We start from the raw sequence: 27843 nt of genomic DNA, 5'->3' as shown, positions 1-27843 counted from the left end.
TCCTTGAATATGACGCAGCTTTCTTGGGCCCCTCTTCCCACCAGGGCTTTGTCCCATGGCACTCTGCCAAGCAGATCCCTGAAGAGGCCAAAGTCTGCTCTCCTGAAGTCCAGGGGAGTGAGCTTGCTGTGTGCCCTCCTCAGTGCCCTAAGGATCTTGAACTCCGCCATTTCATGGTCACTGCAGCCCAGGCTGCCCTTGAGCTTCACATTCCCCACCAGCCCCTCCTTGTTGGTGAGAACAAGGTCCAGCATAGCACCGCTCCTCGTTGGCTCCTCTACCACTTGCAGAAAGAAGTGATCATCGACGCATTCCAGGAACCTCTCAGATGATTGCTTATGCCCTGCTGTGTTGTGCCTCCAACAGATAGATATTGGGGTGGTTGAAGTCCCCCATGAGGACCAGGGCTTGTGAGCGTGAGGCTGCTCCTATCTGTCTGTAGAGGGCCTCATCCGCTCGGTCTTCCTGGTCAGGTGGCCTGTAGCAGACCCCCACCGTGATGTCACCTGTCCCTGCCTTCCCTTTAATTCTGACCCACAAGCTCCTCATCCATCCCCAGGCAGAGCTCCATGCACTCCAGCTGGTCATTGGCATAGAGGGCGACACCCCCTCCTCATCTCCCCTGCCTGTCCTTCCTAAAGAGCCTGTATCCCTCCATCCCAACACTCCAATCATAGGAGCCATCCTACCACATCTCCGTGATGCCAATAAGGTTGTAGCCCTGCAGGCATGTGCACGTCTCCAATTCCTCTTCTTTATTCCCCATGCTACGTGCGTTTGCATAGAGGCATTTAAGGTGGACCCCCGATGAAGCTGTCTTACTGGCTGGAGTTCCTTTGTGCGGCTATTCAGGTGCTCTCCTGTTGACCTGTGATCCTCCTCCAGGCTCTGGGCATCTATTGCTGGCCCTGGCATCAAACTGGTAGGAGTGGGATGAATTGAGGTTCCCCTCCCCCAGCATCTCTAGTTTAAAGCCCTCTTTGCCAGCTTGACAAGCCTATGACTTCCCCTCCTCTGACAGATGGACCCCGTCAGCCCCCAGTAGACCAGGTCTCTCAAAGTGAGTCCCATGGTCTAAGTAGCCGAACCCCTGGCTGTGGCACCAGTCCCGGAACCATTTGTTGATTCAACAGATTTGACTGGACCTTTCAAACCCCTTCCCTTTGACCAGCAGGATTGATGAAAAAGCTACCTGCGCTCCCGAGTCCCTTTACCACCACTCCCAGGGCTCTGTAGTCCTTCTTGATAGTCCTCAGACTGCCCCTGGCTGTGTCACTGCTGCCCATGTGAAACAGCAGCAGCGGATAATACAGTGGATTGTATGAGGCCTGGTAGCCTCTCTGTGACATCCCTGATGCAAGCCCCCGGTAAGCAGCACACCTGTCTAGAGAGTGCGTCCAGACGGCAAATGGGTGCCCCCGTACCTCTCAGAAGAGAGTCGCCTACTACTACCACCCGTTGCCTTTTCTTAGTGGCGCTGGTTGTTATACGGGGGGCAGGTCGGGCTGCTTTACTCAGCTCCAGCGCTTCTCCTGGTGTTACAGGACTTTTCTCTTTGGCCTGCAGAGCAGTGAAGTGGTTCTGCAAGGGCACCTCAGGCTTTGGGGGAAGTCTCTTCCTCCTGCTGATCCTTGCCTTTGCAACCGTCCATTCTTCTGCATTATTGGCCCCCCCGTTCCCTTCTGCATGTGCCGGTGGGGGAGTTTTTGCCTGTTTGGCTGTGGGCTGCGGGTCCGCTGCAGACTGTGCTTGGAACCAGCTATCTAGCTTCTTCTCTGCCTCCCTGATGTTACGCAGTCCTCTCACCACCTCCTGCAGCTCAGCCACCTGCTGCAGGAGGTCCTCCACCTGGGCACACTTTTCGCAGGCAGGTCTGCTGCCTGCCCCTACCCCAGGAGAGAGGTCTAGGCACTCCCTGCAGCCAGAGGTCTGCACTGCAGCCTCTCCCTTCAGCAGCTCCATCTGGGTGGAGGCATCGGCCACCGCTGGGGTAGATGGTGCAGACCCCTCAGCTGGAGCCACGGCCTTTGCCCTCAGACGAGTGCCCACCATTCTGCCTTGAGGGTTGGGTAGGATGAGTGCCCTTGACCTGTGCCCAGTTGCTGGGTTATGTGCACACTGAGTCCCTCACTCGGCCCGTGGAATGCCTCTCCTTTGAAGAAGCACCCTCCCTGCGCACCCTTCTGCGCAAACTGCCACGCAAAATGCCGTGCCACGCCCTAGCTGACGCGCCACGCCCTGTTTGCCCATCCCGGTCACAGCGCTCCTGGTTGCCAGCGCTCCCTGGGGCTGCCTTTAGTGGGAGTGGGGGGTGGCAGCCAGTTACTCCTGGCCCTGCCGCACCTTGTCAGCTGCCCTCGTGAGAGCTGCCAGCTCCCGGCGGGTCTCTGCGCTCCCCTGTGGGTTCCCCGGCTCAGGAAACCCCCCTGTACACCGCAATCCGCCGTTCCGCTGCGGGACGCGCCTGCACCGGAGCTGATCGCCTCTGCGAGTGACCAACCAGTTCTTTTCCCAACCAATTCTTTTCTTTTCCTCTTTTCAAATTTTCTCTGAACATCATCGCCCTGTCCCTTGTCACTGAAATCCCTTATCACATGAGACTCAAACCCAAATGGTGCAATTGACTCCATCATCTTTTTGTATTGTCAGATTCAAGCTACAGCAAACTTTCAGTACATCTTCTACTTTCTGTCACAAGGTGTATCTTTTCCTGTACAGCTACACTAATAAAGCTTTCATTCAGGTTCTCATCATATTCAAAGTGCTTCAGCAAAATATCATTTTCATAGCTCATTGCTTTGATAATGACAGTCCTCTATATGCATCTTTCTATTAATTCTACTTCTATCACACCAAATGGAGATTACTTATTTTTACACCCAAGGTTCTTTGGAGTGTGCGTTTGCTGAGTCTTTCTTGTTTACTACTGAAATGTCAGATCCCATCTCTGCTTGGCATTCCTACATATTCTGGAAAATACGTTTGTACACTGTTCTGTGATAAACTTTGCTGCTTAGAGCTTCCTAAAAAATCACTTAATTGTGCTTCTGCAGTTTCATCCTCACTAATTCCTTTTGCTGCCTATAAAAAGTCTTCTCAGTAGTGAACCCCCATTCTCCTTTCACACTGACCAGAATTGTCTCACTTTTTCTTTGCTTCCAGTACACCTCCCCTCCTCCTCTCTCCCAGCCTGTAGGTACCTAGTTTTCATTTTTTCTTACACTTGGACAGTTGATTTACTCAAACAAGAACTCTTGGTTTGTGTTTGTGTTTATACAATTCATAGCACAAATGGGACCTGGCTAGCTGAGTGGCTCATCAGTAACACAAATCAAAGATTAACATGAAGGTCAAAAATCTCATTCCAAGTCCAGAAACATTTTATGTTTTCTGTTTTTTGTTTGTTTGCTTGGTTGGTTTGGGTTTTTAAAGATATGGGAAATGGTACCAGACTTTGTACTCCATGGAATTAAGAGATGTATAGGTGTGGAAAACTGAGCAGATGGATGTTCAAGAAAATAAGAGAAAATAAATTACTTCATCACATGGGTTTTTTTTTATATGAACAGAGATTAAAATTTCTCAAGAAAATACAAGCTCATTTTCTAATAAAAAAATGCTGGAGGAAAATGTCAAAATATTTTCTACTTTATTTTTTTCTCCTTTTTTTCTACTTTGTGTCTTCTAAAAAAGGTGGGAAGAGAGATAAAGGTACCAACAGAGAAAATGTGAAAAACAAACTGAAATACTAGCAGAAGTTCCCTCCCCCCTAGTTTTCATTTTTTGTTGCAAAACAGAATATTAAGAAGCAAAGTTTCTTCCAAAATATCATTAACAGCACTTTTTCCTTTTCTGATTAAAAACTTTCAAACAGAAAATGCTGGCCTGCCTCATGTATTTGTAATTGTATTTGTATTTGTATTTGTATTCATGATGATTTGAAAGGGTTTAAAAACTCCTAATTGTGTAACTGTTATTTTATATAACTGCACAATCTTGTCATAGCTCTCTGCTCCGTTTCATTACTAGCTCTGTACCCACTGCAATTAGTTATACGTTTCCACCAGTCATCAGTCTATACTTTTATTTTTCATACTTACAATTAGCAGTTCATGTCGCACCTTTGTTTCACAATGTCATGAATGTCCCAAAACACTTTTTAAATCATTTAACATATGCAGTAGGAAACACACAATAGCTTCTCCTTCCTTCTCATCACCAAGATCACTAATAACTATTTAAAGTGTTTGAGCTCATTTTCTGTCTGAAGCTACCTATGTTGAACACACAAAGTAAAAAATGATTCCTTATTAGTGTTTAAAAAGACCAGCGAGGAATCCTTGCACTAGGAAACTAACCAAGGAGATAATTTCCAGTAAAGAAATGGAGAAATGTCTATATCGGTGTAGGAGATACCATGAAACTCTTCAAATGCTGTACACAATTCTGGTCATACATTCTGGAGCGAAGCACATTCAAACTGAATTCAAACTGAAGTCAATTTGGAAAAGAGCTATTTATTATGACTAGAGGAAGGTAAGATGCATCTTTAGAAGGAACTGCAAACTTACGGTTTTCTTAAACTAGCAAAACAAAGACTGGGAGGGAATATGACTTCAGTCAATAAACACATCAGGATAAAAGCAGTCAGGGAAAGGTGAAGACCTATTTGAGCTAAAAGCTAATAAGTGCATAAGAATAAATAAATACAAAGTGTTCATGCATAAATTTTGCATGAAAATTAGGAAGCTCTTTCTAACCTCAGAAGAATAAAAGACCTTGGAGACTGACAGGAAAGAAGTGGAGCAGATCTCAGAAGTTCTAAGATGGAGCTAATAAAAGGGCTTTTATGACACGTTTGCTCATGGTAGGGACGTTTAAACAACACTATCCTGTGAGTTCCCAGCAATCCTGTAACTTCAGACCGTCCCTCATGTTAGAAGTGCCACATTGCACATTCCTATAAAATAAATGGACAGAAAATGTTTTGGTGTTAACTTAGGGTCTTCTGTAAGTCCTCTGGGTGCATAACTAATATTACATTCATATATACCCAATTTTTAAGGATGCTCGAGCTGAATGTGGTCTTTGTTGCACCCATTAATGAAAATTAATCAGAAGACTCCTCTAAACAAGAAGCAAACTCTGGTATGCGTAAGGACTATCAGCTACAGAGGTTACAGATCTAATTGATCTATCTACTTTTCTATGAATTCTTAATCTGCCTTTGTATATCTATAATAATAAGTTTCTAGTAATAAGTATTTAGATTTCTACAGTTCCTCTGTCAGTGTGTATATATGTTCATATATACATATAAAAGTACAACTATAGATACATACATATATATAGGTATAAATATTCATATCCATAGTCATAAACTACCGTGTAATACATCTAATGGAGAGAAGAATAACTACATGTTTACTGGAAGGTTGTAAACACTTTTAGTGAAACACTTCAACATTTCTCTAACATAATGTTTTGAAAGGGCCCAGGGTCAATACAAATGTAATATATAGAGGCTAAAAGAAAATTTGACAGAAAATTTGTCCAAAGAGCACAGTAAGGTGGCATGTAAAAACAATAATGGGCCATTATGCTGTCTTATTAGAGAAATTAAAGCATTGTGCACACTGCCTGACTCATAGTGTCTGGCTTTTCTACTGAACAACTTGAAACCTGTATTTCCAACTCAAGTAGTGATTTTTTAAATGTAATTTCCTTTTCAACTCTAAATATTTAATAATATCAGATGTGGCCAACTTGTTTGGGAAGTTCAAAAGGCGGAGACCCACTGGACTCCCACAAATACTGTTTGGTTAGGCAATCACTAAAGTTTGTATGCAAACAGGCTAAATGGAGTCTTTGCAGGTGCAAACAGTGGTGTTTCATCTTCTGTACATGCACAGAAAGCTTCATCTTTTGGAAAGCTTCTTTGTAGATATAGCAGTATAAAAAAAGGTGTAGCATATATGTGCTAACATATGGAGGATCTACATACTATACAATCTTTAAAATTAGAAATGGACCTGCAACATTGAATTTGGTTTGAGGGATATGTCTACCTGGAAGATGTGCAGCATGTCACCAGCAAACCTTCCAAGCAACCTTTCGTCAGGAAGATGGAAATTCCCTCCAGTGATGTAATTTATGCTATTACATCAAATAAAATGTATTTTAGCAGCCAAAGTTCCTGATACAACATTGGTGTGATTACTTTTTCCATTACAAAGAAACTAGATAAAAAGTTTCTGTGAAGACATGATTGCACTTAGGAGAATTTCTCATGCAGTCTACTTATAAACCTCATCTCTCCTGCTCATTGTACTGTAAATATTTGTGGCTGGAACCCTAAGTATTTACTTGAAAAACAAACAAACAAACAAACAAACAAAACCCCACTGCATTTGAATTTGTTAGAGGGTGAGGGTTCAGAATCTCTCTCATTGCACAGGCATCAAGTATACATTTCTATGGATATATACAGAGGACATCATATCTTATTGGATGCAACTGATATACAAACTGCATTCATTTTATAGTAGAAAGCAAATATCATTTTCAAAGATGTGTTTGGAAACATTAAACAAATTAATTGGGTTAGATTCCTTACTTGGGATAAACAGAGAGAGTACTACGGAAGTCAAGGATATGACTCATTCGTTAAACACTTTATTTCTAGGCCTTCCAAGACATTTATTGTGCTCACATCTAGCAGACTCGCAATATGCTGGGGAGATTTAATGTGCATTCTGTTTCTGTGAGATACAGATTTACCACCTCCTTTTTGCTGATCAAGTCTGAAGCCCAAAGTCAATAAGCCAAAGTTACCAAAATCTGGGAACTTGAATCCAAGTCACTTGAATCAAGTATATGCTGAAATAACAACCTCTTCTCCCCTTTCTTCTTCAGCAGCACTTTATAGCTAAATGCGTAGATACTAAATACCTAAATTGTTAGAATACTAAATAGAACAATGGAAATTATAGCACAACTGTGTTTACAAGGACCGCTACACATTAGTTTGTCCTTTTCTGGACTGACACATTTGGTTTGATTTGTTCCTAAAGTTCTCTAAATCTTTTTAAGGTATTCTGTATCGACAATCTCTCTTTTTTTTTTCTTTTTTTTCCTACTGTTGTCCAAATTAAATCTTTCTTTCTGATTTTTTTGTATATATATATATATTTGAATTCTTGTTTTCCTCATTGTGGACAAGTAGAAGAGGCTTTTTGTTTCTTCAAAACAGGCTTTATCACGTCCATTCTGAGTCTTCTCTTTTTTAACCACTGAAATCCCAATACCCCCTATATTTCTTGGTTGGTCATTTTTGTTCATGTATGCCTGTCTAGCTGCACTGAATCACTAACTTTATATGTCAGGTTTGGTGATTTTGGTTGTTTTGGGGGGATTTTTTTTGTTTGTTTGTTTGTTGTTTGGGTTTGGGTTTTTTTTGAGAAACAAGTCAAAAAAGGCTAAATAGGAAAAGGAACTTCCATATCTAGAAGAAGTGGCACAAAATCCAGTTATTTTCTTTTTCACTACCCATTACTGTTCCTCCCTGCTCAGGGTTATATTTAGATTTAAAGGAAGAACTGCACAGAGTATAGGCAATGGACCCCTGCTATTCCTAGTCCTTTGTCAGTAGTGAAATTATCTGTGAAAAAGAAAAACGTAAACCTGCTTAGCCTCTACTCTATAATCTGTCCCTGGATCCTAAATTGAGTTTAAATTGGCTGTATTTAAGTATTTGTGCTACTGTATGCTTGCATTTACTTGTGACTATAAATTACCACTTAATATAGAACACAGGGGAGTCTGTTCCTGGAGACTTTCACTGACTGTATCTGACAGGTCAGACCACTAACAGAAAACAAAAAGGTACTCAAATTTGTAATTTGCAGGGCCTAAAATATTTGTTCAGGAGTTTCTACTGTTTAATTCAGAATTATGTGAAACTTTATTTTTGATGCAGCAAGGTTTGATAGCATGGAGAAATGCTGACTCATGAGCTGAATGGCAGGACATCACAGTGTGAATCTCTGTAGGCATACAAAACTTGGCAGCCTTTATCACAAATTAAGGAAAATATTTATAGAAAAATAATATGGTAAAAGACTCAGGGTACAAAGTCTTAAAGATGTGTTGACTACAACAAACTCATATAAACCATGATGAATGCTTTGAAATAGCTAAGAAGTAGAAGAAACTTTCAGCTAAATTTTAAGATACTACAAGCATTTGCATGAGGAGACTCCTGAGAAAAAACGACTGTTGGGAGTTTTGTAATTGAATCCCAGTGGCTGGATCACTGCACAGGAAATTTCTCGCTTCCAGGTTTTGTGTTTTGGCTCACTAGAAAACTCAATGTTTTTGTCTTTTGAAACTTGCTTTTACTTCTGCTGGTTTGCTCTGCTTCCATCCCTCCCGGTCTGCTGAACTTGTCTTTGAGAGGAACGTGAAGATTTACTGCAGTAGGAGAGTGTATGGAAATGATCTGAATGTCCTAACATCAATCCTACTTTTTGCAGAGGAATGAAGGGAGAAAAAGGAAGACTGGGGCAGGGTCAGGTGAGGTGGGGCCAGGGGTGCCCAGGTTCAACTTCTAGGTTTGTACGATCTATTTATTCCTTTCAACTGAAGGAAAAGAGGAGCAATTCAGCAATATGATCAAATAACTGAATAGGAATTTGGAGTACAGCTTCCTGGATAAAAGTTAGCAAGACCATTTCATCAGAAATGCCCCTTCCCAGAACATGAAAATGCCTTAAAAGCCTCTCAGCCCAGACACATGGTGGAAGAATGATTGCCTCACTTAGACTGAGTAGACATTTCTTGAAAGAAGTGCTTTTGCTTTATGTATATATTAGCCTATAATTCAAGTGAAACAGAAATGGGATGAAGGATAACTTTACCTTGATTCAACAGCTACTGTCAGACTTCTCAAAAATCTCTGTGAAGAGGACAAGTAAAAGAAAATTTAGAAATGCACAGTAGCTATATTTACTAGTCAATATTTTCTTCCTATTTAGGGACATTTACCTCTACTGAGCAAAAGTGATACAGATCTTGGGAAAATCTGACCTTCACATTCAACCAATTCTGGAGGCACTTCATGAAAACAAGCTGTTGGTGTTAATTAAAGTAGCATGAAAGCAGACAGCCTCTACACCCCCTTTTTAAAGGAGCATTAGTTTTCAGCAGTCCTCAGGTTTTGGGGCAGCCTGTGAGAGCCTCAGAGATGTGCAGCACTCACTAAAAGACCTGAAGCATGGACATTCAGAGACTGACTCAGACTTGGCAAATGGTAACACTTTTCAACTCCTTTGGATCACATAGCACAGTATACTTGTGGATATCAGCTTTTAACCACTGATAGGGCTGTGATCTCTTAGTAACGTTAGAGTGATTGAAAGCCACTTTCAACCTGCACATTGTGAAGAACATGGGAACTCAGGAGCACGCTTAAAGTGTGACCACTTTGTACCAAGTTTTTATATTCTTGTCCACCGCACTTAATGATTTTGGGTACAGTTTTCAAAATACCTTGGCTGAACTCTTACTCAAAACAATATTTTGTTTTATTTTTCACCTTTTGACTTCCGAGGAAAATTTAGCTAAGGCCTCTGTCTTAAAGTGCATTATTTTTCCCCATAGTGAGCTCCACAAGAAACTTGCGTTTCTTTTCTTCCTTGGTTCAGGTGCCCAGCCGTCACCACTCAGGATATAAAACATCTTGTTTACTTCTAGCCACGTCACTGGGGCTGTTGTCATGCTATTTCAGAAGTGCGCTGCAGCTAGCTACAGGTACCAAATGGAATCATAGAAAGGTAGCCGTTCTTGATTGAATTTATTTGTGTTTGATTCTGTCAGGGATAAAAGAGCCAACAAATAATAAAATAGATGCAAGCCTCTCTAAGTCAGCAGCCACCTGCTACCTCTGGGCTATTAGAGGGGCCCTCAGCATGACAACACAAATCCATGCTGGCAGGCCAATCACAGCTTAAAAAAAGCCCTACATCAGCTCAGCTCGTCAACTCAGTCAGCAAAGTGACAGCAATGTTGACATTTCATTTTTCCTGGTATTAGTTGTGAATTGTTTTATCACATTATTTTTACTTTCACCCTCTCGTCATCTTTTAAATGCTGATAGTGTTGATGGCTCTAAAATGCAGTCTATCTAGCTGCTCTTTCGAGAAAAGGAGGTTTGATTCTACTCTTTTTTTATTTCCCCAAATAGGCTGAAGCTCTTGTTTCATTTCTCTCCCTTCTGTGCATCTAAATCATGTAAATTACAGGGAACTGTAAAAGTCAAAGTACTCATCACAGGCACCATAATTATTGATAATAATCTATTCTTCAAAGCTAGCACCATTTCACATGCTGTTCACTAATTTCACTCCCATTTATAGAATGAGTCAAATTCTGTACTGACTTGTATCACCTGCAACTGCATTTAAATTGACCCTAAGAGTTTACAATGGTACCTTGTTTAATAAGGTTATGCAAAGGGACAGAGCAGAATGTACTGTTAGTAAATGGAGTGAATATTTAGGGCTGTGAAAAGAAATTAAATCACTGCAGTAGTCTGAAGCAACCCCTGACATTTTTTTAAACAACAAATGAAATCTTGGCCTCAGTATAGTCACTAAAAGTTTTGCCAATAACTTCCCCAGGGCTGGGATTTCACTCCCATGGACTGAATTTGAATGGAAGAGGAGGATCATGTTTTTGTTTTGTTGTTTTTTTTAAAAATTGTTGGCTTTGAGAATACAGTCTAAAGCATCCTGCCTGCACCAGAGGCTGCAGAACTGACATTTAGAGCTGATGGAGAAGGGAGAAAATAAAACAAAGCTGTAAGTTATTTCTTTTCCTTTTGTTGTTCATAATCACTGTACACCAGTGATTTACAATGTCTCTGTATCTTCAGCAGTGTATCAGGGAGGCTTGATGTGATCACATACTCGTGCTTATTAAAAAGGATCTTAAAGCTTTCTGTGTGGTCTCATTTATTTTCTAGAAAGTCTGCATTACTAATCTGAACCAGTTATAGAAGAGAATTCCATTTGAAACCAATGAAGGTAAATGGTAAGGTTCCCATGGGACTACATCAAAACTTGGATTTGGCCTTAGTACAAGGAGTAATCACAGACAGGCAAATTTCAGCATCTCTGAGCTGTCAGTGACCTGATTTTCTTCATCCCTCATTATCACATAGTATATCTGGGAGAGGCCTGAAAATTATCCAGGAAAGCTGGCTCTTTTTTGAACCCTAGGGAGTTACATATGAATGAAGAAATGACTTGTGGGTTCAGATATGGGGCCAAACATACAACACGAGTATATGGAGATATCCTAATTTGTCTCCTGCTCTTTTTCTTCACTTAAAATTCTATCAGCACTGAGACAAGAACATTTTCTTTTGCAACTCCTGCAACTTTTCAAGACAGAATTCCTTTATTTTTTCACTATTTCTATTTTTTTTTCATATTCTCTCTGAATTCCTTTTAGCAATCCCTTAGGATGTTTTGTAATTTCTATCCTGCAACTGTATTGTTTAACTATGAAACCTAGTAAATAAATAAATAAATAGATAGATAAACATGAGAAAGACTTTGCTTCTTAAAGTTGCATTATACAATAAATCTTTTCACTCCTAGTATACATTCACCTACGGCCTTCCTTACAGCACATGAACACAGTTCAAGTAATTTAGAAATGAATAAAGTTTTTTGTTTAAGTAACCAATATTGTGCTCCTTCTGCATACAAACTCCTACATATCATATATATAACACAGTCCAGTAATAGCACAGTACAATAACTGTTGTACAAAAATGCATTCTCATAAGCCACAGCTGTCAGGTAAAATTCTTTGTAATTTTCTCTTGAAATAAATTTATCTTTTCTTTCTGCCTACGTTATTCACAACTTGATATCACACAGAACCAAAACAAAATTCAATAACCTTTAAAAACACCTTTCCTCCCTCCATGGTATGGTGGGCACTTTTGTAGCTGGACTAATAATTCATCCTAAGAAAACAATTATGTTTCCTGTGTGATTAACAAGATATTAGCAAATAGAGTACTACTATTAAGGGATGTATTTTTCAGGCAATCTCTAGAGTTTCTAGAAAGAAAAAATAAAACCAGAATCAAGAGATCTCTATTCCTTTTAAATCTGGGACTTCCTTTGTTATAATTCTGCCTTGAATGATATATTGAAATATGTACCTTGTGTCACACTGTTCATCAACATGTCACATTGTATCATGTCACTTTATGTAGCTCAGTGACAGATGCATCTCTAAAGCAATGCATTGTCATGTCCCTTGGCATGAGGAGATGTGAAAATAAATACATTCTTGTTTTGTTTACAGTAAACTACTTCCAGAAATAGAAAAAAACAAAACAAAACACCAAGAAACCAAACATCAAACAAACCACTTTTATTTAGTTTTGGAATACTTTAAGTAAATGAAGGGAAAGGGTGGTGCCTCCCTCATTCATCTTAAAAAAAAAAAAAAGTATACAAATTAATACATGCCCAGAATGCATCATTTCATTTTGTTATTCCTTTGATTTAAAGGATAGAAAGAACATGCCTATAGGCAAGCTATAAGCAATTTTTATAAGTTCTATAGATAACTAGGGAAATTACAGACTTGGAAAAAATTACTAACAGACTGAACAGGCAGTAAATTCTTGTCTTGTTGATAACAAATAATTGTATTTAATTATTTAAAACACACATATTAATTAACATCAGGGGTTATTTTGTTGTCTTTTCTGGTTTCCTTGAAACAAGTTTTATAAATTATTTCCACATTATATTGAATTGGCTCAGTGTGCAATACACTGGATTCACTGGTATGTTCTGTTTGCTGTGAACTATTCCTGTGTTGAAATATGCTGTAAAACTACTTAGGTGGCTGGGGAGGCCAGATACTGGTCTGCTTTGCCTTACTGATGTTTTGCAAAGCAAGTGGACCACAGAGATGAATTTGGCTCAGTGTTCATATAATTGTGTATAGGTGGCCCAATTTATGACTGGGTTACTTTAGTCCATTAAGGATGTAATTCCAATGAGTCAAATTCACTCTTTCATAAAGCAGAAATGCGAGGAAAAAGGCAGCCTGTCACAGGGCATTATGGTTCCCTAATTGTCTGTTCAGCCCCCTCGATGGCTCCATCTAATGTCCCAGGTTAAAGTAGATGGTGATGATGCATCATTCACTGGTCACTGCTCTCTCCCCCGGCACCAAGCTCCTTTTCTGTTTCTCCATAATACACCCTCATTTGCTAGAGGCCATAGTTCTAAACCCCTTTCATGTTTTAAATAGAAAAGGCATTACTCATCTCAGCCTTGAGACCTATTCTGGTCAAGGTTTCGAATACACGAGAAGCAAGGACTGACAGTGCTGGAAACTGAAGTCCTATGTCCAAACACACAGGAGAACATGCTATGTCCAAACACACAGAAGACAGTTTGTTATCCCTAATCCAGCCCTGTCAATTTGCTTTAGCCTTTATCCAAAGAGTTTATATCAGGGCTTGGAGGGCTTAGAGAGTATGCTGTTACCATGTACCATGTCTTAATGTCTGCCCCAAGATTTTGGATAGTAGTGAGTACTCGTGTTAAGTGAGAGAAAGAAAACATTGTTAGATGGCGGCATCATCTGCACAGAGTGGGCCGAGAAAAAACCTGATCTGAACTCGATCTCAAAACACAGAGATAAAAGTCCCCATAATCCAGCTTCCAAACTGAAAGTAGATCAAATCACCAAAGCTAAACACTGATGGCTATACTGCAACTTCAGTATATGATGTTATAGGCATCTGAGTAAATTAATGAAATATACTGCAACAGCTTATAGTTCCGACTTGGGGTGCTTTTCAAGCTAACATTCACCCTGAAAGATTTCACATCCAGCCCTTCCTCTGCATGTTATATGTTGTTATCTGTCTCTAATCTAGCTATTTTAAGCAGATTTGGGCATGTAAACAGAAACTCAAATGACATTGGGATTGTAGTGTGGTATGTAGTGTAGCTTCACACCTTAAAGAAGGTTAAAAAATGATAATATTGAATAATAAAATAAAAAGCATCAGTGAGAAAATCTCCCAATTTCTCCAGTAATCTTGGGAGAAAATATCAATCATTCTTTAACAAGACAGGGACACTTTTTGTTTCCTTTTTTTATTACATCTATCAAGAGTATTCCAGATCAGTCCACTGTTTGTAAGTGCTCATGTTGTCACTCTCAGATTCACATCTTTCATTTCAACTAAAAACAAGGATTGACTTACTTCTGATGTAGAAAAAAATGGACAATTCTTTTTAAGAAGAGAAGATTGCATTATTTTGTTTGATACTTCTCATGCTATCAAGAGGATTTTCTTAACTAGGAGCTGATGTGCTGTAGCCATTCTATTCCTTCCTAAGTTTCACGTTGTTCTTACGGAGAACAGACAGAAGACAAATGTTTTGCATATGATGTTGTCAGATAGTTTTAATGACCATACTTGAGAAACGAGAGAGGAAGAAGAGATTGCGAGGCTTAGTTATTTGGAAGGGGACTTAATTAGGAACTCAGTTCTGTAAGACTAATATTGCTTTCTGTTCTCATTTGTTCTTTGTGTAATATGAATACTGACATGCCAATTGTGTATGATTATAGATAGTTATTTATGGAACGAGATTTTGCCTCTACACTTAATTATGCTTTTGCATGTGAGGTAAGCATTCTATTGCCACTGTGGTGTTTAACTGAATCTATTTTAGTTTCTTTTTTTCTATTAATCCATGGATTGATAGCTGTTTTGCTCGCCCTTGTGTGCTATTCTCTCTACTTGCTTATATGACAAATTTTCTGGTGACCAAATATAACTCTATAATAATATAATATGATATATTAATACATATGCTTTAATATGATATAAATATATATAATTTATTTATATGATCGATATTTATATCATATAAATGTATTTATATGGTATATTTATATGATACAAAATATTGTAAAGTATTTATCTTATAAAATATAGTACTTAATTAGTAATAATTATTACTATTAAATATTAAATTTTATTTTACGAAACTGTTTTTGTCTGTTTTCCTAAATATCTCTACTTAATGTAAGCAAATATTGAGTCTGTATTCATGTGAATGTTCATGTGCAAGTATACATAAGACTATTTTTCAACAGCAACTTTTGAAATTATTGGACAGTGTCAACTGATTCTGAGAGGTAGGTATCTCAAAGACAGCAAGATTCCACAAGCTTTGTGAAAATAGGTGACTGAATAGAAGAAAAAAAAAAATTTCTATAGAAAAGTTGTTAATTGCTCTTCGCTTGACTTGGGAGAACCTAAATGGAAAAGGAAGACACTGGAAGTCATGGAAATAATCATAGAACAACAAGTTTTTGTCTTTTTTTGTGTTTTTGTTTTTTTTTTTTTTCTCTTGCATGTGGGAAGAAAGAAAGGGGTGCAGGGGAGAATACAGAATACATTCATTCCCATGGTCATACATGTGCACTAACAATATCAATGAGACATGAAAGCGTATTAATACATGAGGGAGAAGGGATTTCTATATTATTGTTCCTCCTAAAGAATTTGAATATGTACTTTTAAACATTATTTATCTACTTTGGTTTGTACAGTCTATGTAAAAACCATTTGTTCAGCGCCTTGAATGTGTGTACTGGCCTATTCAAAAAACCTCCATTCTTTCCCTAAAGCATTAACAAACTTCGAAAAAAATGGTTCATGCCAACGTAACAACATTACATTGAATCAGCTCTATAAACTTTCAAGGTATGGAAATATATTTGCTTGTCTTTAGAAGTTTCCCCTAAAAGAATTACTGTGTTGTTTGTGAAGTTCTCCTCTGACAGCCTGGATATCTTAGTTGTGTGTACAAGGTAAGGTATGTATAACCTAAACTTAGGGAGGCAGAAGAGATGTATCTCAGGAAGTTGTTGATGGATTGGTAGCCAGTGTGGCTCTGTGGAAAAAAAAAAATCAGACAAAAAACTTACCAAAGTAAAAGAGGTGACACAAAAGTTCCATCCTTTAGAGATTTTAACATAAAAAAAAGAGAATTTCTCAGACTTCATGCTTTGGAAAAGCTCATAAAGTTCTGAAGGAGGATCCTACAGGATTCTGTGTGAGAGCTGATGTGATCAGAATCAACTCACTAGACCTGCATTTTTAAATTCCACCTATAATTAACTATACTTTCAATTTAAAATGCTAGAAACTAATAGATTGAAAAAAATAACAGACACAGTCTAGGGGGGATTCACATAAACTGGTTTATATTTGAAGGAATGTATTTTAATTAAGATGTTGGTTTAATTAACAGAACAGCACATTCCACTTCATCAAGATGTATTCTGGTGGTATGAGATCTTGCATATGCCCATAAGGCTGGTTGAGTATGTGGTCCTCTCCTGCTAGGAACCTTATCTGCTTTTCAGAAAGATAAAGTGGTTCTTTGCACATAACTGAATTACCTTCCTAGGGTGCTCCTTTTTACCTTCTGTCACAGCCTCTTTGCCTGGAAAAAGAACCTGAAATATTTTTAACATTCAGAGGATTTTGAAAATTGATCTCAGTGGATCATGTGCAAGAGGAGAGAGAGATGCCCTCTTTGAAGGTCACAGAAAGGATATCTGAATCTTTAGCTTTGTCATAATCAAATGGATTTGCTAAAAAGTCCTAGGAGTAAAAAAAAAAAAAAAAAAAAAAAAAATCACTTTTCAGTTAAAATTTCAGTCCATATTATGAAAGCTTTATATCCTTTGTCAAAGGAAAATGCTTCTGTTGATGTACAGTGCATGTTAGCTCTCTGGTGAGCTTCCCCTAGCTTCATAGTGTACTACTGTCTGATTTCAGTGGTGCAAAATATGGAGTGTTTAGGTCACTAATCCTTCAGTAGTTTTCTGATGGCAAAAGCAAGTGATAGAGTTCCACCACCCAGTCATCATCTTGTTAATTTTGCTCACTGTCCAGCAGAGTTTCAAGCCTAATCTAAGGACTAAGACCCTATTGTACTAGGCACTGTGAGAACATATTAAGAGAACAAAAAGGAGTTTCTTATTTCAAGTAGCTGCCAACCAGAGTGTAGGACAAGATGAAGTAGATGCGTTCAGATAAATGAGGGAGTTGCAAGGAAACAGAGAACGTGATAGAAGCAATCAAGCTATTGTGAGATCATTCAGGCAGCAGAAGGAAGACAATGTTATTGTTTGGCAGCTATACATGGAAAAATTCTCTCAAGCATGGAGGATATGGCAGAAGAAACTGTGGATCATACTGTTTAAAAATGAACCAAAGATTTAAAATTCAGAGATAAAACATTGAATCAAACTTGAATCCAGAACTGACATTTCAGTAGGCTAGGAAGAGGTCAAGGATGTCCTGAAAAGAAGAGAGAGGCATCATGCTTGACCAAAGTTAATATATGGAACCATTAAGTGGATGCAAAGAAATACATTACAAAGTGATGGGGTTCTTTTAGCAACATTCTGAAGTAGCAGGTGTTGGATAATGTTGCTTTTAGTACAGCAGATGTTGACGTAACTGAGATGTGAGGAGAAGAAACCTGGACAAGAAATTTAAATTTATAGACCAAGTGAAATTACTTTATTTTACAGATGGATAGAGAATTGTAATTCTTATAACAATTAAACAGAATTTGAATAGGAAGACCTGTAGTGGCACTTTAGTTGAATTTAAACTGAGGTTGCAGCAGAAAGATGTCTTTGTTCATCATGATCAAGAAGTGGTGTAATGAAGAACACTTTGAGGAAGAAAAGGAAGGCCATTTATAGTTTAGCCAAGTTGAATTTGAGCTGCGTACTACATATAGACATGGAAGTGTCAGACAAGTTAAAATTTGCACAACCAACTGATTCTACCATTGTTATTTCTCTCTGGAAATGCTGTACATTATCACAGGATCATAGAATCGTTTAGGTTGGAAAAGACCTTTAAGATCATCGAGCCCAACCATAAACCGAACACTGCCAAGTCCACCACTAAACCATGTCCCTAAACGCCACCTCTACACATCTTTTAAATACCTCCAGGGGTGGTGACTCAACCACTTCCCTGGGCAGCCTCTTCCAAGGCTTGACAACCCTTCCAGTGAAGAAATTTTTCCTCATGTCCAATCTAAACCTCCCCTGGTGCAACTTGAGGCCATTTCCTCTTGTCCTATCGCTTGTTACTTGGGAGAAGAGACCGACACCCACCTCGCTACAACCTCCTTTCAGGTAGTTGTAGAGAGCGATGAGGTCTCCCCTCAGCCTCCTTTTCGCCAGGCTAAACAGTCCCAGTTCCCTCAGCCGCTCCTCAGAAGACTTGTTCTCCAGACCCCTCACCAGCTTCGTTGTCCTTCTCTGGACACGCTCCAGCACCTCAATGTCTTTCTTGTAGTGAGGGGCCCAAAACTGAACATCCATCAGTCTGTGTTGATAGTGAGATACTTTGTTACAGAGACATGCATTTTCCTCACCTTTTTATACATTTTCTGTAGTTTGGTCAAATCATATAAAATAAATTCCTCAGAGATGTTTTCTTTCATGAGAAAAAAAAACACAACACAGTGATACTGTGGTAATGTAAAGAAAATAGATGGAGCTGACTTAGCCAGCTCTTTAATCTTTGGAAAGACTGCACATGAGAGAAGAAATACATAAAGAATGGTGGAAGACAGATAAATCCTCTGATGTGACTAGCTTTGTCCTTATAAATACATTATAGATGAGAAAAACATTGCAGTCTACACATTTTAGACCAAATCACCAACAGCACATCAACAGATAAAAAGAAAAAAAAACACGACCTTTTGTTGCACTATTTATCCTTCCAGTCAGAACAAAATTCTCTAGAACTGTATAACACACTTTAATACAGCTCCTAGTTATAACTAAGACATGCCAGCTAATGGTGGTCATGATCGAATACAATTTCTGTTTAACAAGCAGTACAAAATAATATGGCTTATGATGAGGCAACACTTGCTCATTATCTCATAATTATCAGGAAATAAGTCAATAAACCATTTCATGGACGCAAAACATATTCCTTTGAAAAGCATTGTGATATGCCTACCAACAAATAGTTTCTGATTTTTATTCATAAGATTCTTTCACCAGTAACTATTTGGTAACGGATGTGTCGGAATCAATTGTGTTTTAGATGTGCATGTGATAGTGATAGGATGAGTCACTGGGTATCCTTGTAACATTGCATTTTCCATCAAACTAGAAATTGTTTTCTCTTTAGTGTTCAACATATTCCACTATTTGGTTCAAATCTCCTTGTGATACATACAGATAAAGAAAAACATTTCTAGGGATTGCAAAACAGTAGGGTTCTGTCAATCATGATATTTTTTGATGTTGAACAGTACCAAAGCTTTGGCTGGAATAGCTTTTCATGCTGATAAGTCTATGAATTCTTTTTTTTTTTTTTTTTTTTTTTTTTTGTGAAATGGGACAGCTTGTGACCTATTAACAAAAGCTCAGCTATTTGCTATATTTAATGCTCTTTTTCTGATCACTTATGTGACACAAAATTTTTCCTGGTTGATGTCTGAATGATTCTGAAACTTCCCAAGAACTTTCAAGATTGCTGCATGAATACTCCTGACATGAGTTCTTGCACACACACAGATTTATGGGAGCCTTTTGCAAGGAAATCTTGCAAAGTTTCAGATGTGACATTCTAATCTAGGATATAATTTAGAAAACAATTGTTTTATCTTTCATTAAAATTCAGAACAATGTTCGTGTGGTATATATTTGTCCTCGGTTAGTACAAACATCCACATTTGTTCTTACATTTCTTAAGAATATTTGTTGTGGCCAATTATATGAAAAAAATTCAGAACTAAATGAAAGCTCCAATCTAGGGTTTCACTTTTAATGTACTTGACTGGAACCAATTCAAAATTTAAAAGGAAATTCAAGGGTTCAGCTGAACTAAAATTAAAAAAATGGTTGCTGAATAAAGAATTCTGCAAGACTATAAAGTAATTGCTGATCTCAGAAACACCTTTCCTATATTTTGGTTGTTCTTTTGGCTCCCACTGGTATCTTTATAAACTAAGCCACTGAACATGACACAGCTTTAATGCACTTAAAGTTATACTGTCATGGAAATTCTATCAATGTGAAGATATAAGCTCCTTCCTTCAAATTAATGTATAGGAGTTTTATAATAGATATTCCTCATCTTTATTTCTCTTTGGAGAACAAAGTTTACTTTCCATTAACTAGTTTACTAGCTTAGGTGACATCAGTCAGGCAGTTATCTTCCTTTAAAATGACTGTATTTTCTGAATGTTATATTTAACACATTGAGACCTTTTTTTTATATTTTAAACATCTTCCCATACCCTACATTTTTTCAAAATAAGAAGAAACAGTATTAGAGATTCCATGAGGCAAACTCCTTATAAAATAAGTAATCTCCAACATGAAATATAAACTGAAATCAGATATACGCTGGATAATCATCTAAAAGTTCTGATGCTCATTTTCTCTCAGCCTTTGGAACTTGGAAGTTCATTCACCTCTGTATTAGACACCTAAGGTAACTCAAGCAAAGCTAATTTCCACTTTATTTTTCTTTTTCTTTTCTGTAAAAGAGTAGATCTCAGTACTGTAGTATCTCATAAATAAGAAGGCAATGCTGTGCAGTTTCTGAGGAAGTCATTGCACAAGTTAGGGAGTTAAGCATAATATTTCAGCCTGCACATTTTTGATTGTTCGTGAAAGGTTATTTCAAGCTTTTTCCTCATTTCTCTGGTATAGATACATAGCTGTCACTAAGCACAAAGTTCGCTATAACAAAGATAAGTGAAGTGTAAGGTTTTATCAGGCCTTTCAGCATACTCTGAGAGCCAAGGAAATATAGTAGGTAAGATCACTGAAAGTATGAGGTGAGTGGTAGTCCCGATGAGAAGGCTAAGAAGTATTTTTGTAGTCATGGAACAGTGTCAAAGCAGATATAGATAACATCACTTAGAGAAAAAAATCATATATTGGCATTAAGAATCATGTACTGAACACCTCATTCCAAAATTATATTTAGACCTTTAATGGTTAAATTTAGTATGGTCAAGCTCTGAAAACAGATTGCTTACCTGTTAGACTAATATCAGTCAGAGAAGCAATCTGTTCTGGCAGGCTAAGAAGAGCCAAGATAATTATTTTTTGAGAATTAAAAACATCCCTTTTTTATTATTATACAAATATAATAAGAGAAAAATGCACCTACAGGGAATATCTGTGTTGTTTTTCAATTAGCTCAATCAATCAGAATAAACATGATTAGTCAGAATAGGTTTGTAGCCCTGATCATTGTATATCAAATTCCACAGGGGAATATTTCCTCCTTTATGACATGGGTAAGTAAACTATGCATGAAATAATGGATTTCTCTATGCTAGTTAAAAATCAAAAGCATTCTATAGGGTCATGTAAAGCTGAAGTTATATCTTCTTAAAGTGTAGATCATTACTCAGATTGTAAAAGACTTGTGGATCTTTCATGGGTTTTGGTGGGGGTTTTTTGTTTGTGTTTTGTTGTTTTTTGTTTGTTTGTTTTTTTGTTTTAAACAACAAAGAAGAAGAACAGAAGACTTAATAACATAGTCTCAGAATTTATAATTTCCTCAGATTCCTGGTCAGATATACCTTACTTGACTGTCCTTACATACTGAAGAACTGCGAAATAGAAAATGGACCCTGGTTGTTTGTGGATCCTCAAAGAGTATGACATCAGACAAAGGAATGTAGATATAGAACATCTATGGACAATTTTCTCACTCTTGGTTTCATTAAAGAACTTTTCATTTTTAGCCTGTAAAAAGTTAAATATTAATAGACTTCTTTTTCACAAGGATTGAAACAAAATTGTTTGTTAGTTGGTCCCCATGACAGTTTCCTTTCTGTGTTATTACCTACATTTAACATGTCACTTAAGACAAAGGAAAAATATCCCTGCAGGTCCATTTCTGCTCTCCTTTACACAGATGAAACTCCTATTGACTTCAGTGGGAATTAAAGAGGGTGAAACTCAAAGGGAAATTTGATGATGTATGTGTATGTCCAAGCAAGAACGGCCATCTGTTATAAACTGTAGTATTAATGGCCTTACCAGCTCATGTCTGGAAACTGAAAGGATGATATAAGTGTTGCTACTTTTAACTGTGTCCCTGTTGTTGTGTTGGGGTTTTTTTTTGTGTTTTGTTTTTTTTTTTTTCTCCTAGTAGGCTCAGCTAAGTCATGCAGTCTTTTCCCATTTCTTGTCTTGAAGAATGGAGTAACACTGTTACTTAATGGTTCAAATAATTTTCTTTTGGAACTCAGATGGGACACTTAAAAATAGCTAAAAGTGTTTCTCCTTGAACAGGGGAAATAAAGTTATTTCTTTTGTAATAGGAAACCAGTTGTTTAAGTTTGAGCAAAGATAGATTACTCATAGGGGCACCTAATTAGCTTCATATGATACCCTTAAAGTGCACTGGCTGGAATGGTATGCATGCCATTTAAGCACTGCACTGGAACATCTTTGTATTGGTTCGTTTGAGTTCAAGCACTTTACTGGAAGTAAGGGAAGTATTTAATGGCCTTTGCCTCCTCTGGAGGCCTAGAAATGGTTCACAAGAATTGCTGCTACCAGAACTAACAACTAATCGAGATTCTTCTTTTATTCAATTGATAAAGTCAATGCTTTGGGATGCAAGGGTCTTCAGTTCAATTTCCAGGATTCCTTACACAGGAATTTCTGGCAGATTCCTTACACAGTGTGCTGCTTCTGACAATATATTAATGAACATTCAAAACAGGACAAAATGTCTTTTAGAATATCAATACTGTTTCCAAGCATTTGAAGACAGACAACGTATGCCAATCACAAATACTTGGGAAAATACCATTTACTGTCCCAGGACAATGAAGATCCTTGAAAATTCAGATCCATGAAACGTAATAGAGATGTGAGATATATATTGAGAAACTGTTAAATAAAATTGTTATATCTGTAATGTGGAGAAAATAAAAACTGACAAAGGTTGAGGGGTAAACATCAGACAAAAAATCTAGTAGAATTATTTTGTTACATATCATTTGTAGCACCAGTACAAGTTAGTATATTTAATAGAAGATATAGGAGTTTAGATTTAAAAAAAAAAAAAAAGCAATGCAATCTATTACTTTCTCTATTATAATGTACATTCACAAAGAGTATACAGTTCCCCTTGCCCCGTAGCCAATACCTGGCAATATGGAAGATGATTATTGCAGCTACTTTTTGGAACAGCTATATCAGCCAAAATGAAAGTGCTGTTGCTGCTGTAATGAAGGCCTATCATACCCAAGTCATTTATGGCACAGGAAGGTGGGAATATTCATTTCATGGGTATGAAATGGTATATGCATCAGCCATATTTTAAAGATTGAACAAGAAGGTGTTATATTTGTGCAGCCAAAGAGTATATATATATTTTCATATTGCACTATATATATTTATATGTACATGTTCATTTAAAACAGAGAACATAATTTAATTCTATAATACCTGTGGAGAATTGTCCTCATGTAAAATAAAAGGCACTTTAGTTTCAGCAATTAAAATGAAACCAGACTTTTAACTCATAGTATATATCTATTGACTACTAGTAGAGTGATGGGGAATGTATACAATTGCATGAACATATAACCACAAGTGAACAGCACATTTACAGAGCTGTACGACGTTTTATATTTTTTCATATATATGAGTTTAAAATACAAAATAATAAATATCAGGAAATTGTGTGGATTGTTACAAAAAATACTGGATTATTTTACTGATGTGATGCTGATTAATCAGGGTTAAAATTAGGCCTGATTTAAGCAATTTCCCACAGCAAATATGAAATGGTTGGCATGTAATGCTATCCCTGCAAATCATCCTCTCCTAGAACATTTTCACAGCACTTCAACATATGCTGTGTTTTGAGGGTTAAGTTATAGTCACCACACAGTAGATAAACTCAATGGAAAAGCAAACTTGAACAAAGAAAAATCAAGTATTCTTGTGAATTTTTGCCTCACAGCTAAGATCAGTCTGAGCCAACATATGAAAGTTTCTGTGATTAGGCCCCAAAGCACAAAAATACCAATTAATTATGATGATTAGATATGTCTTCATTAGCAGCTTATAAATAAATCATACACAGCACTGCACAGCCGGTATTTCTGCTGCACTGAAAAGAAAAAAATCCTTCAGTGCACTTTGCTAACTATCTAATTAATTTTAAATTTTGTTATAATTTGGCATTTGTACCATATTATAGAACCTTGAATATTTTCTTGTGATTATATAAACTTATGTGTGTGTATACCTATTGACGTTTGCTAGGATGCATAAAATATCTGCTTCTGTTGCATGAAGAAAAGGTCTCTAGATACAAGACCATGTTTAAATTTGTTTTGATATTACTACAAGTATTCATTAGGTGTAAATATTTCTGTTAGCATGAAACATTTATAACTGAATGACTTCATCCTGATTTACTCTATTCTCCCTCTGATCTGTTTAAAACGTGTTGCATCCATTTCTGGGTGGTGAAAGAGGAGCATATGGCACATTACGAAGCTGATGGTTGAGTGTGGTCTACATTAACAAGTAGTACAGCCAAATGGGAGTGAATCTGTGGAGTGAAACAGCTGATGATGAGGGGGAGTTACTTTGGCATAGCTTTAGTCTGATCTGGGGGGTGGGCACTCAATTAGCAGTTGGATAATATTACATGTGGTCCTGGAGTACATCTTCTGATTTAAGTCCCTCCAAGAGAAATCTAGTTCATGAGCTCTGATACCTTTCCACAGTATGAACCAGGGAGAAGGAAGAGGGGACACTAGATGCTAGACCTTGAGGAAAAGGGGATACAGGAAAGATCTCTTAAAAAGTGTGTTCCTGCTTGAACATTAACATAGATGCACTTTGTCAGTATTCTTATGCCTAACTAATAGTTTGTTCCTCCCACAGCAATCCATCTATCTCCAACTTTTCTAACAAGCCAGTCACCATGATATTTAGCTGTCATTAGGTATTACAGCATCTCTACAGGAAACCATACTTAACTTGTATACCTTTCCAAAACATCCCTGAATTTAGTGAATATCCTCAATAAATTTAACTCTGCAAAGTAAGTTCTTTTGTCATTTGATTCAGATGCTAAAGTTGACTCTGTATTACATGAAAAAATACCAGACAATCTGACAGCAAACAATCTCTAATCTCTCCCTTCACGTTAGTAATTGTTTTCTGGTAAGACAAAATTTATTGCTCAATCACCGATACTTTTCCTCTTTTCCACCATAGAATTTTACATTATAGAGGTGTCATTACTTTTATCCTTGATCACATCTGTCAGCACAAATTCTCCTTCCAGTCTTCTGTCTTACACTTCCTCAAAACCTTTTCTACTTCCTTTATTGTCCTCCACAATGAACTTGACTTTCCCATATAGCAGCACAATGTAATCACCTTTTTCTAGTTTGTGAATGACAAAATATCTGTACTCCCATTCCCTCCAATTTCTATAACTTTTACCTCCTTTTACTCAAGGTGGCAGCCTTTGAGAGTCATTTACGTGCTTTGATTGTTTGTTTTAAGTTTTAAAGACATTCGTACTTTAAGATTAAGCTTTTTGGATGTCCAATTACAAATTAGATGAAAGTATGTTTTCTTTTTTTAACATCTGAGGCTGATCTTTTAACATCTGAGGAAAGCTAGTCAGCCAAGAAGGCCTTCATTTCTAGTTAGGCAACAGTTCCCCACTATTCCTGGCCAAAAACCTGGAAAAGATCTTCATTCAGTGAAAATAAAGTAATAATAATTGAAGAGCATTTATGCCAAAAACAATGATCCTGAAACCTCACTTTCAACCACTGACTATTTAAGAATTGCCTAAACTGTGTAGATACACTAATGAGCTGTTTTTTCATTTGACTGTTTGTTTACTTTAAAAATCTTTGGATGCTTCACATCATGCTTATGCACAAAATCCATTCCAGACTTGACAAGAGTCAGCAACTCTGTAACTACTCCTACCTGATGTGAAAATTCAGTGCAGCATATAGAAGAAAAAAAATGTTCCTCTATTGAGTATCTTGTCAGGTAAATCAAGAACCAGACACAATCTATTATCCACAAAAAAATACACAAAATTTAGTGGATAGGTACATAACCATCCTTGCTTTTTCTCCGTTTGAAAATGCAACATAAAATTCCTTTTTTGTATTTTCAAAACTCTGGATGCACTCACTCCAATTGACTTCTCTCGTTCAAACCTATTGATTCAGCCCACCCCACCTACATGAGTATATTTAGCTCCTTATCAGCATGCCACAGCTAGAGGTCTCTCTTATACATGTACTGTCCGCCTACTTGGGAATATGTTCTACCTAAAAACACATTCAAGTATTTCTTCTCTTTAAAACTTATGAAAGTCAAAAAAGTAGACTGTTTCCTGTAAGTATCCAAAAAACCATAACTTTATAATAGTTTTAATCCATTCAACACCCTTGACAGCTTTTACACATTTACACAGGACCTTTAGACACATTAAGGAGTTTTTTTCTAAAGGATGGTTCTGTGATCTTACAGTGGCACAGTGTATTCTGTAGTTCTTTGCCTTTTATCTGGTCTGGGATTTACTATTATGTGGCTTTATTACAGAAAAACTATGTGCAGCATCACTCCACATCACCTAGACGGTCGCAAGCAATGTATCTAGACATAAAAGATATTGTCACACTTCCATTTGAGACAGGTAAATAAACTTTGTCATTGATTTCAAATGGAAGAGCATAATTTAAGAGCATTTAGAGCTACATCACTTGAAACACTTTTAAAAATACTGGCCAACATGTAATTTTAATTTAACATGATTTTAAAATATCCAAACAATTTTATTTTAAAGGAAATTTCTTTCATGAGACTAATCAGAGAATTTTCAGCCTTTTACCTTAAAACTTTCCCTAAACTTTCATAAAGGTATAAGTCAATTGCAATAATAGAAAAGAATATAGCTGAAAGCATCCAGTAAGTTCAGTGGGAACATTTCCTACTACAACAGACCAAAGTTCTGGCTGGTGAAAAATGACCGAGCTCCATTAAAGTCAATTGAGCTGGATCAAGATGCACCAGCAGAAAATTTGGCACACTATATATGGTATTAGCTTTCCTCTGGATCCAGAGATCTGGGTTTATCTTTGTTTCTAGCCTATAAGTTAGATGAAAAAGGGGAAAAAATAATGACTGCAGCTAGGTTTCCTGCTGAACGGATATACTATATCTCTATCTTCCAGCCTCTCCAATCAATTTTCATTAGGGCTTTCCTGACTGAATTTTTCTCCCCTATTTCTGCAGTTACTATTCAGTCCTCAAGAATACAATGCTGTATATTACCAGCATCATGCCGCTAGGGATTGTGTAGGAGTCAAAATACACCACCAACAGTTTATAGCACTTTATGGCCATTTCTAACATACACAAACTTATTTCTCTAAACTGCTACTGATACCATTGAGAACAGACGGTATGACCCTGTTATCCAAGAGCACTTGCCTCAGCAGCTTGAGCTAGGGGAATATTAACTATTATTACACAGTATTAGGGATTCTGTGTCTCCTGCTGTAGGTTAAGCTCCAGAGGAAGGCATAGCTGCCACTCCTGCTTAAATCTCAAGCCCTAGTAGAAAGTATTACACATTTTTTCAGCTATACATATACGTATACATATAGATGTATACATAGAAAT

The sequence above is a fragment of the Aptenodytes patagonicus genome, chromosome 3 (genome assembly GCF_965638725.1).
Source record: "Aptenodytes patagonicus chromosome 3, bAptPat1.pri.cur, whole genome shotgun sequence".
NCBI classification, from domain to species: domain Eukaryota; kingdom Metazoa; phylum Chordata; class Aves; order Sphenisciformes; family Spheniscidae; genus Aptenodytes; species Aptenodytes patagonicus.
Note: the sequence above shows the minus strand (reverse complement) of the source record.